This window comes from Schistocerca americana, chromosome 8 (genome assembly GCF_021461395.2).
Source record: "Schistocerca americana isolate TAMUIC-IGC-003095 chromosome 8, iqSchAmer2.1, whole genome shotgun sequence".
NCBI classification, from domain to species: domain Eukaryota; kingdom Metazoa; phylum Arthropoda; class Insecta; order Orthoptera; family Acrididae; genus Schistocerca; species Schistocerca americana.
In genome coordinates, this window is record NC_060126.1 from 206077723 (window position 1) to 206094222 (window position 16500).

The window sequence follows — 16500 nt, forward strand, 5'->3', positions numbered from 1 at the left end:
CGCCTGTTTCATACGTCTTGCTCACCAGATGGTAAAGTTTAGTCAGGACTGGCTCTCACAAGGCCGTCAGTAGTTCCAATGGAATGTTGTCTACTCCGGGGGCCTTGTTTCGACTCAGGTCCTTCAGTGCTCTGTCAAACTCTTCACGCAGTATCGTATCTCCCATTTCATCTTCATCTACATCCTCTTCCATTTCCATAATATTGTCCTCAATTGCATCGCCCTTGTATATACCCTCTATATACTCCTTCCACCTTTCTGCTTTCCCTTCTTTGCTTAGAACTGGGTTTCCATCTGAGCTCTTGATGTTCATACATGTGGTTCTCTTATCTCCAAAGGTCTCTTTAATTTTCCTGTAGGCAGTATCTATCTTACCCCTGGTGAGAGAAGCCTCTACATCCTTACATTTGTCCTCTAGTCATCCCCGCTTAGCCATTTTGCACTTCTTGTCGATCTCATTTTTGAGACGTTTGTATTCCTTTTTGCCTGCTTCATTTACTGCATTTTTATATTTTCTCCTTTCATCAATTAAATTCAATATTTCTTCTGTTACCCAGGGATTTCTACTAACCCTCTTCTTTTTACCTACTTGATCGTCTGCTGCCTTCACTACTTCATCCCTCAGAGCTACCCATTCTTCTTCTACTGTATTTCTTTCCCCCATTCCTTTCAATGCTCTCCCTGAAACTCTGTACAACCTCTGGTTCGTTCAGTTTATCCAGGTCCCATCTCCTTAAATTCCCACCTTTTTTGCAGTTTCTTCAGTTTTAATCTACAGGTCATAACCAATAGATTGTGGTCAGAGTCCACATCTGCCCCTGGAAATGTCTTACAATTTAAAAGCTGGTTCCTAAATCTCTGTCTTACCATTATACACTCCTGGAAATTGAAATAAGAACACCGTGAATTCATTGTCCCAGGAAGGGGAAACTTTATTGACACATTCCTGGGGTCAGATACATCACATGATCACACTGACAGAACCACAGGCACATAGACACAGGCAACAGAGCATGCACTATGTCGGCACTAGTACAGTGTATATCCACCTTTCGCAGCAATGCAGGCTGCTATTCTCCCATGGGGACGATCGTAGAGATGCTGGATGTAGTCCTGTGGAACGGCTTGCCATGCCATTTCCACCTGGCGCCTCAGTTGGACCAGCGTTCGTGCTGGACGTGCAGACCGCGTGAGACGACGCTTCATCCAGTCCCAAACATGCTCAATGGGGGACAGATCCGGAGATCTTGCTGGCCAGGGTAGTTGACTTACACCTTCTAGAGCACGTTGGGTGGCACGGGATACATGCGGACGTGCATTGTCCTGTTGGAACAGCAAGTTCCCTTGCCGGTCTAGGAATGGTAGAACGCTGGGTTCGATGACGGTTTGGATGTACCGTGCACTATTCAGTGTCCCCTCGACGATCACCAGTGGTGTACGGCCAGTGTAGGAGATCGCTCCCCACACCATGACGCCGGGTGTTGGCCCTGTGTGCCTCGGTCGTATGCAGTCCTGATTGTGGCGCTCACCTGCACGGCGCCAAACACGCATACGACCATCATTGGCACCAAGGCAGAAGCGACTCTCATCGCTGAAGACGACACGTCTCCATTCGTCCCTCCATTCACGCCTGTCGCGACACCACTGGAGGCGGGCTGCACGATGTTGGGGCGTGAGCGGAAGACGGCCTAACGGTGTGCGGGACCGTAGCCCAGCTTCATGGAGACGGTTGCGAATGGTCCTCGCCGATACCCCAGGAGCAACAGTGTCCCTAATTTGCTGGGAAGTGGCGGTGCGGTCCCCTACGGCACTGCGTAGGATCCTACGGTCTTGGCGTGCATCCGCGCGTCGCTGCGGTCCGGTCCCAGGTCGACGGGCACGTGCACCTTCCGCCGACCACTGGCGACAACATCGATGTACTGTTGAGACCTCACGCCCCACCTGTTGAGCAATTCGGCGGTACGTCCACCCGGCCTCCTGCATGCCCACTATACGCCCTCGCTCAAAGTCCGTCAACTGCACATACGGTTCACGTCCACGCTGTCGCGGCATGCTACCAGTGTTAAAGACTGCGATGGAGCTCCGTATGCCACGGCAAACTGGCTGACACTGACGGCGGCGGTGCACAAATGCTGCGCAGCTAGCGCCATTCGACGGCCAACACCGCGGTTCCTGGTGTGTCCGCTGTGCCGTGCGTGTGATCATTGCTTGTACAGCCCTCTCGCAGTGTCCGGAGCAAGTATGGTGGGTCTGACACACCGGTGTCAATGTGTTCTTTTTTCCATTTCCAGGAGTGTATAATCTATCTGATACCTTTTAGTATCTCCAGGGTTCTTCCATGTATACAACCTTCTATCATGATTCTTAAACCAAGTGTTAGCTATGATTGAGTTGTGCTCTGTGCAAAATTCTATCAGGCGGCTTCCTCTTTCATTTCTTAGCCCCAATCCATATTCACCTACTACGTTTCCTTCTCTCCCTTTTCCTACACTCGAATTCCAGTCACCCATGACTATTAAATTTTCGTCTCCCTTCACTATCTGAATAATTTCTTTTATTTCATCATACATTTCTTCAATTTCTTCGTCATCTGCAGAGCTAGTTGGCATATAAACTTGTACTACTGTAGTAGGTGTGGGCTTCGTATCTATCTTGGCCACAATAATGCGTTCACTATGCTGTTTGTAGTAGCTTACCCGAATTCCTATTTTCCTATTCATTATTAAACCTACTCCTGCATTACCCCTATTTGACTTTGTGTTTATAACCCTGTAGTCACCTGACCAGAAGTCTTGTTCCTCCTGCCACCGAACTTCACTAATTCCCACAATATCTAACTTTAACCTATCCATTTCCCTTTTTAAATTTTCTAACCTACCTGCCCGATTAAGGGATCTGACATTCCACGCTCCGATCCGTAGAACGCCAGTTTTCTTTCTCCTGATAACGACATCCTCTTGAGTAGTCCCCGCCTGGAGATCCGAATGGGGGACTATTTTACCTCCGGAATAGGACGCCATCATCATTTAATCATACAGTAAAGCTGCATGCCCTCGGGAAAAATTACGGCCGTAGTTTCCCCTTGCTTTCAGCCGTTCGCAGTACCAGCACAGCAAGGCCGTTTTGGTTATTGTTACAAGGCCAGATCAGTCAATCATCCAGACTGTTGCCCTTGCAACTACTGAAAAGGCTGCTGCCCCTCTTCAGGAACCACACGTTTGTCTGGCCTCTCAACAGATACCCCTCCGTTGTGGTTGTACCTACGGTACGGCTATCTGTATCGCTGAGGCACGCAAGCCTCCCCACCAACGGCAAGGTCCATGGTTCATGGGGGGGACGTTAAGTGATAATAGTCCGTTATTTCGGTTATGAATTTGATGGGCCAACACACCCGCCAAATGTCGTTGTTTTCATCTTTGCGTGCATACAGGATATTGTTGTACATCCTGTACTACTTTCTCAACTTTTCTCAGTCTTTATTCTCTTCGTCATAATTGGTCTTCACTATTTTCAAGCATTCGTCCTCGCTCTGATGACGATGCCTATTTTTACCCAGACTCTCTATCGTTTTTCGCCCATCTACGTCGTGAAAGTAGTACAATTTCAGTAAACTTTCGGATTTGTTGTGCCTTAAAAAGCGGCAGCGATTTATCTGGTGGATATTTATTTTTTTGTTCTTGGACATGGTTAATTTCTGTATCCGTGATCAGCTGTCGTTGAAGCCGTTTTGACCTCAACGCTGAAATCTTTTTATCAGTTTCTTCGATTAACGAATCTTGTATTATCAACAATTCGCTAACTGTCTAGTCACGTAAATTTTCTTCCGAAAGGTGGCTATCATCTTCAAATTGCTTGGAGATATGTCCTCTGTTTCCGTTTGTAATTCTTCTCCCCAGTTCACGTTACCCATACCACTCTTGTCTGTATGAAGCCGGCCTTAAACTCTTAGATGTCATAATCCATGTGGCCACTAATTAGTCGTAACCGGTCCTCATCGGAAAACTCGTCTTGCCCCTCTTCAGAACTTTTTCCCCGGTTTTCTTTAGGACGAGCGAAACGCTAATTTCAGGCGGGTTGAGAAGCGCCACAAATCGCCCGCTCTCCCCATTAGCACACCTCCCATATAGTCCTGTGCAATTCTTCAGTTCCCCTCCCGTCGGAGGTTCGAGCCCTCCCTGGGGCAGGGATTTGTGTGTGTGTTGTTCTTAGCATAAGTTAGTTTAAGTTAATTTAAGTATTGTGTAAGTCTAGGGACCGATGACCTCAACAGCTTGGTCCCTTAGGATTTCACACACATTTGAATATTTGAGCAATTCTTGAGTTCGTCGTAGATCCGATCGAACTGACCTGGCCACACCTCCTCCTGTCCCTCGTTAGTCTGCACGATAACGGAAGTTTTACTCGATATCGGCTTCTTTAATTTCGCCGGCGAATCAGACCATACGGGAGCCTGCGGTATCATTGTTTTCTTAACAGCGACAGTGTCTCCGTCTTTGTTCTGTACTCTATTTCCATCGTTATTGTGGATAGTGATTGCTCTGTCGACTGCCCTTTCATCTTCAGGTGTTACTGCGAGTGCGTTACTCGCTCTGTCTTCTTGCACATTCTCCCGTCGCCGATTTATCCACCCGGATTTATCATAGCGACGTTGCCTAGGCTCTCTTCTGAGCCACCAAGATCATCCCACGCCCGGTGGGCCCCAAACAAGTGCGGTTAATGGTTCTCCTGATTAAGTACGACAGGCCCGTTTCCAACCGGCTCTCGCAATTCCTGATTTTGTTCCTGCCTAAAGTCATTCTGTTGAGAACCACGTACCACATTCGCATGATATTGGCCTCTGTCATTTCTGCTACTGTTGTTCTCACTATGACTTATTGTTACAATGGTGCGAGTTATTATTGCCATGGTCGTGGCTACCATAATTGCCATTAATATTGTTACTAAAGTTGTTGCCGTTGTGGTAATTGTTACAATTACCACGGCTCTTAAAATTTTTGAAATTATTTCGCCAATTGTCATCTTCGACCATTTCTAAGAATACAGTAATTATTCAGTTACTACTGCCTATATACCTCTTGGAATCATCTGGAAGCTTCTGCCACAACTCCCAGACAATCTCCCATTCAGTCCGTTGATCACGCAAATATTCTAATTCGCGGATCCAGTTTTCACAAAATCCTTTCATCGATTTGCGAGAGTTTCCGTCGTAGGACTTTGCCACTATGAAGTCGCACCATTCACAGCCCTGCTTCTGCTCTGACGAATATTCTTTCAAGAACTCATTCCTAAATTCTTGAAAGCCGACGTTCACAATATCGAGATTTAAGCCCCATTGCTTAGACTCGCCCGCTAGCACATCCATTACAGCGTTATTTTTTCTCTTATCCGTCCATGATTTAGGTAATACCTTTTTACAGTTTTAATGAAATCGGTAGCGTGAAATCCACCCTGTTTTTTGAGGGGATCGAAACGCTCTTCCTTCGCTAAGATTTCAGTATTATGTGCATGGCATGACACATAGTGCTGCTTTCCGTCTAATGTCTTTTCTAGTTCGGTTACTTTTGTAACTACTGGGCGAGTGATCTTTTTCTCACCACACATAGTCCGCTGTTTCTTCACTCTAGTATCCACGTTTGATAATAATGTAAGCAAACTCGTAACCTTTTCCGTATTATCTTTTCGCAGTAATTCTACCTTTTCAATTACTTTATTTTTCAATAATGGGGTCAACAATCTGTTCCAGTTTCTATTCAGTCCTCTGTACTTCCCTCTCAGAACGACTATTTATGCTTCCTATTCTCGAATTTAAGTGATAAAAGGAGAAAATATAAAAATGCAGTAAATGAAGGAGCCAAAAAGGAATACAAACGTCTCAAAAACGAGATCGACAGAAAGTGCAAAATGGATAAGCAGAGATGGTTAGAGAAAAATTGTAAGGATGTAAAGGCATATATCACTAGGGGTAAGATAGACACTGTCTACAGGAAAATTAAAGAGACCCTTGGAAAAAATAGAAGCACTTGTATGAATATCAAGAGCTCAGATGGAAACCCAGTTCTAAGAAAAGAAGGGAAAGTAGAAAGGTGGAAGGAGTATATAGAGGGTCTATACAAGGGCGATGTACTTGAGAGCAATATTGTGGAAATGGAAGAGGACGTAAATGAAGATGAAATGGGAGCTATGATACTGCGGGAAGATTTTGACAGAGCACTGAAAGACCTAACTTGAAACAAGGCCCCGGGATTAGGCAACATTCCATTAAAACTACTGATAGCCTTAGGAGAGCCAGCCCTAACGAAACTCTACCATCTGGTGAGCAAGATGTATGAGACAGGCGAAATATCCTCAGACTTCACGAAGAATATAATAATTCCAATCCTAAAGAAAGCAGGTGTTGACAGATGTGAAAATTACGGAACTATTAGTTTAATAATTCAAGGCTGCAAAATACTAACACGAATTCTTTACAGACGAATGGAGGGGAGTTATTAATGATTTTGGCTCTAACTCTGGTTCTTTCTTAATGATTTCCTCATATCCACCGTCAACGGACTCGGTTTTGATTTTTTTTCCGAATTCCGTAGCATTTGTCAGTGACAGAAATGTCATTTTCCTCTGTTCCTATGGTTCCGCGGTACCACTTATGATGCTAGCTGTCGGTTCCTCAACAACGGGGTTCCAATGCCAGCGTTGTCTTCGTTCTCCCAGTTATGTACAATCAAATTATCAGTTTCATTTTTGTCCCTCATGTTGCCTGTTTTAACGATTAACGCAAATTCAGAATTTTTTGGCTTCTTTCCACAGTTTACTACTACCGTGCGTGGGCGACTTTATTCGCAGCGGAAGGATTTGATTCGCTACGACTCTGCACAATTCAAAATTCGTGCCAAGAAGGATACCAAATTGATATTGGCGTGTCGCCAGCGTCGTCACGAGTAACCTCTTACGTGAATTACGTACGAAGAGTACGAAAAAAAAACTCATTTCTCTTCAAGCATATGACGCTACGAAAATTCACGTTTTCTCGCCGTTTGCAGCCACACGGCGTACGTTCTACATGTGGCTGATAGACGACCGGACATATTTAAGCAGAATGCAAACTCCGTCATTCTTCAATGTAATTATTGTAATTAGCAATTGCGAAAGGCGTAATACAAGGTACCACACGCAAGCCATCATCACATACAGTGCAGAAAAAAAATCATTCTAGGATTCTGGTTCAAATAAACATTATTTAGGGAAATATCTTCAGGTAATTCAAGACGATATTCAACTGGTCGGCACTGATGATGATGACAGAGATGATGATGATGATGGTGATGATGATGTCGTGAACAACCGTAACGGTCCCTCTGCGACAACCAGGTGTTGCGGAGCTGTGGAGTAGTGTGTCATGTCTTGCTTCACGATGCCGCCATTGTTTAATAATCTTAATGCAATTACAAAGTGAAGTGGGTGATTTCCTGCATATCATAGGCTTCTACGAACATCGCTATGGGTTAACAATGAAGTCTGATTCATCTAACAAAGCCACCAGCGTCATTGTTCTAATACTGATTAACATTTCTCCCACCTTCGCTGGGAGTCTCATTAGCGATTATAATGCAGTGAATAAGGCTGTCGTTACCGAAGGAAAAAAAAAACCGATTAGTTGGTGGAAAGTGTAAAACAGACTCTTCTGAAGGAAGAATCTATTCTAAGCTTAAGCTAAATGCAAATGATAATTTTGAAACGGGTGGAAAGTAGTGCAGTCGCTCATGAACCACACAAGGTGGAAAAGGGTACCACATAATATTTTCTACAAAATTTACTGCTAATGTGAAGGAAACACTGATTAGCTGAAAAGGGGATAGTTAAATTCTTGCCCCCCGGCTAGGGCAATGAACCTCCAGAAGCTTAAGAAAGGTAATGGCAGAGAAATTCAAGCAAATAATCACTGGAATGGCAACAGAAGGTTGTCACGGTTTTACACAACACAACAACTGACGAGAAAATAAATGAATCAGAAAGCATTGAGTTTCCAGTTGCTTATTCTGAAATAGGCCTACTAAATTTGAAAGTAAAATAAATAAAGTTACTTGTTAAATAAATGACTGCTTAACTTAAACTTTGTTATGTAAAAAAATGACTTCCAGTAACCTTAGTGTAAAGTAATGCAAAATTTAGAAAAAGGCAAGCAATTTACTTTTGATTATTGAAAGAGTGATTTGAATTTAATTTAAGCAAATGAGCAACTGATTTCGCTTTAAAATAACAACAATAAAATATATACCAAGCCAGCAGAAGCTACCCGCATTGCTAAAAATAGAATAACTGAAATTGCGCACTTTTAATTTGTGCTGTGTCTCCAGGTATTAATTTTTCTAGTGCAATTTCACTTCACTTTAACTGAATGAAGTTAATACTTAAAACTGCAGATTATTTGAGCCTCTGTTACGGAATACAAGAATGAAGAGTTACTGAGGAGGAAAATTGAGACTGAAACTTGTCATTAGCAAACACATAATGCTGTAAATAAATAGTGAATCAATTTTCATATTCTTACGACACCCGCTGATTGCCTGGAAAGGAAAGGGACCTGCCTGGTAATAATGCCCAAGTGCAAAAACAACACAGGTGCTCTACAAGATTTAATTATTGCAGATTATTATTCAAGTTAGTCGTGCTTTTGTGAAAGAAATGTCGCTTGGTAATGGCTACGTCAATTTATAATTTTTCAGTTAACAGTTTTACGGTGTTGTAGTTGTGCGGACTGCTAAGATTTGTAGCTGATGTCAATACTGAGCTGCCGCCGGTGCTGCTGCCCCTGCTGGATGAGAACCCGGAGTCTTCTCCAGAGCCACGGATATTTATGGGGCAGGCAACAGTGGGAACTGCAGCTTCCTCCGCCAGTCCACTCCCACAGTGCTCTCAATACTAGCAGGTTAACGAATTGGGCGCACCTATACTGGCGCAATCATAGATACACCCTCGTCTGCGGGACCACCCCACAAACGCTTCCACACCCTTACATAACTCAAACTGCTCTGCATCCTCTCTGTTCGGAGCGCGAGGCAGACTCTCAATACGCGAAGATAAACAACGGCACAGCTACTGCCATTTCGTCGTTGCTATCGATACATTTAAATTAAGTTCCTTGGATATTACCCAGCAATTTAAAATTTTATCATTCTAATTACAATCAATTGTATACAGTCAGAAATACCCTACTGGCCATTAAAATTGCTACACCAAGAAGAAATGCAGATGATAATTGGGTATTCATTGGAGGAATATATTATGCTAGAACTGACATGTGATTACATTTTCACGCATTTTGGGTGCATAGATCCTGAGAAATCAGTACCCAGAACAACCACCTCTGGCCGTAATAACGGCCTTGTACGCCTGGGCATTGAGTCAAACAGAGCTTGGATGGCGTGTACAGTGTACAGGTACAGCTGCCCATGCAGCTTCAACACGATACCACAGTTCATCAAGACTAGTGACTGGCGTATTGTGACGAGCCAGTTGCTCGGCCACCATTGACCAGACGTTTTCAATTTGTGAGAGATCTGGAGAGCGTGCTGGCCAGGGCAGCAGTCGAACATTTTCTGTATCCAGAAAGGCCCGTACAGGACCTGCAACATACGGTCGTGCATTATCCTGCTGAAATGTAGGGTTTCGCAGGGATCGAAACGTAACGTCCACTGTTCAAAGTGCGGTCAATGCGAACAAGAGGTGACCGAGATGTGTAACCAGTGGCACCCCATACCATTACGCCGGGTGATACGTCAGTATGGCGAAGACGAATACACGCTTCCAATGTGCGTTCACCGCGATGTCGCCAAACACGGATGAGACCATCATTATGCTGTAAACAGAAACTGGATTCATCCGAAAAATGACGTTTTGCCAATTCGTGTACCCAGGTTCGTCGTTGAGTACACCATCGCAGGCGCTCCTGTCTGTGATGCAGCGTCAAGGGTAACCGCAGTCTCCGAGCTGATAATTCATACTGCCGCAAACGTCGTCGAGCTTTTCGTTTAGATGGTTGTTGTCTTGCAAACGCCCCCATATGTTGACTCAGGGATTGAGATGTGACTGCACGATCCGTTATAGCCATGCGGATAAGATGCCTGTCATCTCGACTGCTAGTGATACGAGGCCGTTGGGATCCAGCACGTCGTTCCGTATTACCCTCCTGAACCCAACGATTCCATATTCTGCTAACACTCATTGGATCTCGACCAACGCGAGCAGCAATGTCCCTATACGATAAACCGCAATCGCGATAGGCTGCAATCCGACCTTTATCAAAGTCGGAAACGTGATGGTACGCATTTCTCCTCTTTACATGAGGCATCACAACAACGTTTAACCAGGCAACGCCGGTCAACTACTGTTTGTGCATGAGAAATCGGTTGGAAACTTTCCTCATGTCAGCACGTTTTAGGTGTCGCCACCGGCGCCAACCTTGTGTGAATGCTCTGAAAAGCTAATCATTTGCATATCACAGCAGCTTCTTCCTGTCGGTTAAATTTCGTGTCCTGAGCACATCTTCATGGTGTAGCAATTTTAATGGCCAGTAGTGTAAATACGCTATTTCATCGGTTACGTATAAAATATATTTTCTGTAATAAAGCAAATAATTTCAGAATCACAAGCGCAGTAGAAGTTATCAAAGGCTATTAAACGACGAAAACTTTTGAATGGTGCCAAAGATATTTTATCTGCATTTTCAGTTTTACAATACTTTTGATTCTCTCGTAATTCTTGAAAACGAAACATGCACCGACGAGGATAGCATGTGATATCTGATTAGCTACAACACTTCACGTCTCAAAATACCCCATCTGAAATTTCTCTGTCTGGCTTCTTTTACTACCCATATGTACTGTAGCATGTAAAATTTCAGATCTACCTAACACATGATTTTTATCCTCTTATTTGACAATTTTGAACGTCAGCTACAAACACAATGTGAATCTTTTGTGCTGTTGATTAAAGAAAGTGAGTGCAGTTTTTGCAAAATGTTGCACCTCATGCTACTTAACTGCAAAAATTTGTGGAGGCGGCAAACAAGAGTATCAGAGCATCACATCCTCATACATTCCCTCTGACCCTCCGTAACAACCATCAACCCTTACCACCTTTTTCACACACTCACACATAAACATGGAGAGAAGGGATTTCGCAGCTGACATCACTGAAAAACTTGATAATTCATTAGCATATCAAAAAATGGCGAAGCAATGGACTTTGAGAGTATGGGAGAGGAACAAATTAAATATTTGTGTATCAAAACAAAACGCAGTGTTTCTATAAAGTTTCCCATGCTGATTTACACCAAAATGATGAACACCACTAAGGTGAGTCGCTGATGTCCTCTTCGAGGCTTACCTTAGTAGCTCAATGTCAAAGTCACAAGCGTCATTGTGACTCCTGCGCAAAACGGTAAGTTTGAAGAGTGTAAGCTTTGCTTGTTCTATGAACCTAATATCCACATTTATCTTAGCTGCTAATTTAATTATCAGAAAACAAGTAGAACATCCAGTCAGAATAGTTGTTACAGGGAACTGATAATGTGGGTAGGAACCCATGATCATTACAGATGATTTATCATCATGTCAACAAATTACTTACCGCTGGAGCATGTTATCCAACTATTGAATGTAGAGTACACACCACAGCTACCAGAAAACCATGAATGAGCGGTCGTGAAGGGCCTAGAGTGGTTTACTGAATTAGCTGAATATTGTTGACAACGTTTCATGACGCTGGGAATCTGGTTTTTGAAAGCCTGAGACTGTGAGAACAATAGGTTTGCTTATAAATATTGTTAAAACTGCATTTTCTTTCACTGAAATTTCTAATGATATTGCAGGGCGCTTGTTGGGGGTTAAGTGATGTGTGTTTCTGTTTCAGTGGTATGAATCTGTAAATACACTAAATGCAATCAAATTGTAGAGAGATGTCAGTTATACAACTCGAGAAAGGTAAGGCGAAGATGGTGACCGTTATCTGCACTATTTTGTTAGTACCTAAGTGCTGAATGATGATCCGAGTCTGTCGATAACTTATCACACACAGGGGCATAAATACACTCCTGGAAATTGAAATAAGAACACCGTGAATTCATTGTCCCAGGAAGGGGAAACTTTATTGACACATTCCTGGGGTCAGATACATCACATGATCACACTGACAGAACCACAGGCACATAGACACAGGCAACAGAGCATGCACAATGTCGGCACTAGTACAGTGTATATCCACCTTTCGCAGCAATGCAGGCTGCTATTCTCCCATGGAGACGATCGTAGAGATGCTGGATGTAGTCCTGTGGAACGGCTTGCCATGCCATTTCCACCTGGCGCCTCAGTTGGACCAGCGTTCGTGCTGGACGTGCAGACCGCGTGAGACGACGCTTCATCCAGTCCCAAACATGCTCAATGGGGGACAGATCCGGAGATCTTGCTGGCCAGGGTAGTTGACTTACACCTTCTAGAGCACGTTGGGTGGCACGGGATACATGCGGACGTGCATTGTCCTGTTGGAACAGCAAGTTCCCTTGCCGGTCTAGGAATGGTAGAACGATGGGTTCGATGACGGTTTGGATGTACCGTGCACTATTCAGTGTCCCCTCGACGATCACCAGTGGTGTACGGCCAGTGTAGGAGATCGCTCCCCACACCATGATGCCGGGTGTTGGCCCTGTGTGCCTCGGTCGTATGCAGTCCTGATTGTGGTGCTCACCTGCACGGCGCCAAACACGCATACGACCATCATTGGCACCAAGGCACAAGCGACTCTCATCGCTGAAGACGACACGTCTCCATTCGTCCCTCCATTCACGCCTGTCGCGACACCACTGGAGGCGGGCTGCACGATGTTGGGGCGTGAGCGGAAGACGGCCTAACGGTGTGCGGGACCGTAGCCCAGCTTCATGGAGACGGTTGCGAATGGTCCTCGCCGATACCCCAGGAGCAACAGCGTCCCTAATTTGCTGGGAAGTGGCGGTGCGGACCCCTACGGCACTGCGTAGGATCCTACGGTCTTGGCGTGCATCCGTGCGTCGCTGCGGTCCGGTCCCAGGTCGACGGGCACGTGCACCTTCCGCCGACCACTGGCGACAACATCGATGTACTGTGGAGACCTCACGCCCCACGTGTTGAGCAATTCGGCAGTACGTCCACCCGGCCTCCCGCATGCCCACTATATGCCCTCGCTCAAAGTCCGTCAACTGCACATACGGTTCACGTCCACGCTGTCGCGGCATGCTACCAGTGCTAAAGACTGCGATGGAGCTCCGTATGCCACGGCAAACTGGCTGACACTGACGGCGGCGGTGCACAAATGCTGCGCAGCTAGCGCCATTCGACGGCCAACACCGCGGTTCCTGGTGTGTCCGCTGTGCCGTGCGTGTGATCATTGCTTGTACAGCCCTCTCGCAGTGTCCGGAGCAAGTATGGTGGGTCTGACACACCGGTGTCAATGTGTTCTTTTTTCCATTTCCAGGAGTGTATATCATGTAGTGAGGCCGCATGACATATCGCACTATGACTTCGTTGATACTCGCGACCGTGACCTGGAGAGATGCAAGTCTCCCTGAGACGCGAAGACGTCAGTGACATGTATTACTGGACGTAAAGTCGTCACTTAAGAACAAATCAAAAGGCAAAAATTATTGAAGCCATGTATTTGGTTTTGGAATCTAAATATTAAGTTTGTTGCTCTCCTATATCATCCATATGTGTTGTTTTACGTTTTCCTATTTCCTAATGAGTTCTTTAAGTTTGCACATGGTCAGGTCTTCTGAGAGATCGCACCGGCTGCTGTGGCTGAGAGGTTCTAGGCGCTTCATTCCGGAACCGCGCTGCTGCTACGGTCGCAGGTTCGAATCCTGCCTCGGGCATGGTTGTGTGTGATGTCTTTAGGTTGGTTAGGTTTAAGTAGTTCTAAGTCTAGTGGACTGATGACCTCAGATGTTAAGTCCCATAGTGCTTAGAGCCATTTGAACCATTTGAGAGATCGCTAGTCCGCTTCACTGTTCGTCATTTTGGTCGTGACTACTTCTCTATCGAAATTATTCTTGTAAAAAAAAGTGGGTGAACATTAATACCTGCACCGAAGGAAATGTGTTCTAGAGCCATATACGGTTCTCTGCCGTCTTTATGTGTGGTCTGGGACATGCCGAGTACTTCAGGGGCAATTATCAAACAATGAGCTCTTCGCTAATCATCACACAACAGTCTGTTCTAGCAATTCGCCCTTGACGATTCTCACATAAAAGTTGTATAGCCTAGCAGAGTCGTCAACAGGCAACCGTCAGACAATTAACTGAAAACAAATGTGCCATCTGCTAGAGTATTCTATTGAAAATGTGCTCGACGCTTAGCCAGGTGAATCACTAATTTCTCCTACCCCTGTCATTAGAATACTGCACATTCAACATGTCATTAATCAGAAGACATTTGCTTTCATGGGCAAAGTGTCAGCAGTGATTATTTTGTAATCATTATGGAGAGAAGTTAGTTTTCGATGTTACGTTTATTATAGACTAGGAGGAGGGCAATGGGCTTTTAGGACCAACTTAGGAATGCAAATAATGCAAATGGAATGTAAGGAATGCAATAGTGAAGGACCACTACACCGACTCCAAGCAGCTTCTGTTTTGCAGCACGTCATTTGTTCACAACTATATCAAATTCAGGCAGACTGCGTTTGGCAGCACTGCAGTCGACGCCATCTTGCTCAGCTAGTTCCATCTCTGGCACCAAAATGGTGAAGTTCGATCTCAGATTGCTTTCCTCCCCCTCCTTCCTACTACTAAGCCATACACCATCTCCTACCCAATTACTAATGTTATGCAGCAGAGGGCACTCTGTACTAATGTTATTTGGCAGAGGTTGTGTCTTACCAGTGTTCTGTAGCAGATGGAGCTTTTTACCAATGTTATGTGGTGCAGGGCCTTCATACCTACTTCAATGGCAGCAGGTCCTTTGAAGTAGAAACCTGACGTAACTCGCACACAAAAATACCCACACACGCTTAGATCTACCGACCACAACCTGGCAATCACATCCCAGTATTTAAATGGACATTAAAATGAAGCGGAATATCAGTATGTACCTGATCTAGTTCCTTTTAGTCCCACTTAACAATGCGTAAATTTCGACCATAGACCCAACTTGGTGCCAGGTCCAATGGACCCTACCAAAATAAATATCTCTACATATAAACTGTCGGTATTATTTAACAAAATAAATATCATACAACTCATGCAACCTACGGGTTATGCTGTACTTGGCTATGACTACAGTTAGATCTTCATACCACACCAAAAAACCAAACAAACATCACCTACACTACTGGCCATTAAAATTGCTACGCCAAAAAGAAATACAGATGATAAACGGGTATTCATTGCACAAATATATTATACTAAAACTGACATGTGATTACATTTTCACGCAGTTTGGGTGCATAGATCCTGAGAAATCAGTACCCAGAACAAATACCTCTGGCCGTTATAACGGCCTTGATACGCCTGGGAATTGAGTCAAACAGAGCTTGGATGGCGTGTACAGGTATAGCTGCCCATGTAGCTTCAAAACGATGCCACAGTTCATCAAAAGCAGTGACTGGCGTACTGTGACGAGCCAGTTACTCGGCCACCATTAGCCAGACGTTTTCAATTGGTGGGAGATCTCGAGAATGTGCTGGCCAGAAAGGTCTGTACAGGACCTGCAACATGCGGTCGTGCATTATCCTGCTGAAATGCAGGGTTTCCGCAAGGATCGAATGAAGGGTAGAGTCACGAATCGTAACACATCTAAAATGTAACGTCCACTGTTGAAAGTGCTGTCAACGCGAACAAGAGGTGACCGAGACGTGTAACCAATGGCACCCCATACCATGATGCCGGGTGATACGCCAGTATGGCGATGACGAATACACGCTTCCAATGTGCGTCACCGCGATGTAGCCAAACACGGATGCAACCATCATGATGCTGTAATCAGGACGTGGATTCATCCGAAAAAATGACGCTTTGCCATTCGTGCACCCAGGTTCGTCGTTGAGTGCATCATCGCAGGCGCTCCTGTCCGTGATGCAGCCTCAAGGGTAACCGCAGCCATGGTCTCCGAGCTGATAGTCCATGCTGCTGCAAACGTCATCGAACTGTACGTGCAGATGGTTGTTGTCTTGCAGACGTCCCCATCTGTTGACTCAGAGATCGAGACGTGGCTGCACGATACGTTACAGCCATGCGGATAAGATGCCTGTGATCTCGACTGCTAGTGATAAGAGGCCGTTGGGATCCAGCACGGCGTTCCGTATTACCCTCCTGAATCCAGCGATTCCATATTCTGCTAACAGTCATGGGATCTCGACCAACGCGAGCAGCAATGTCGCGATACGATAAACCGCAATGGCGATAGGCTACAATCCGACCTTTATCAAAGTCGGAAACGTGATGGTACGCATTTCTCCTCCTTACACGAAGCATCACAA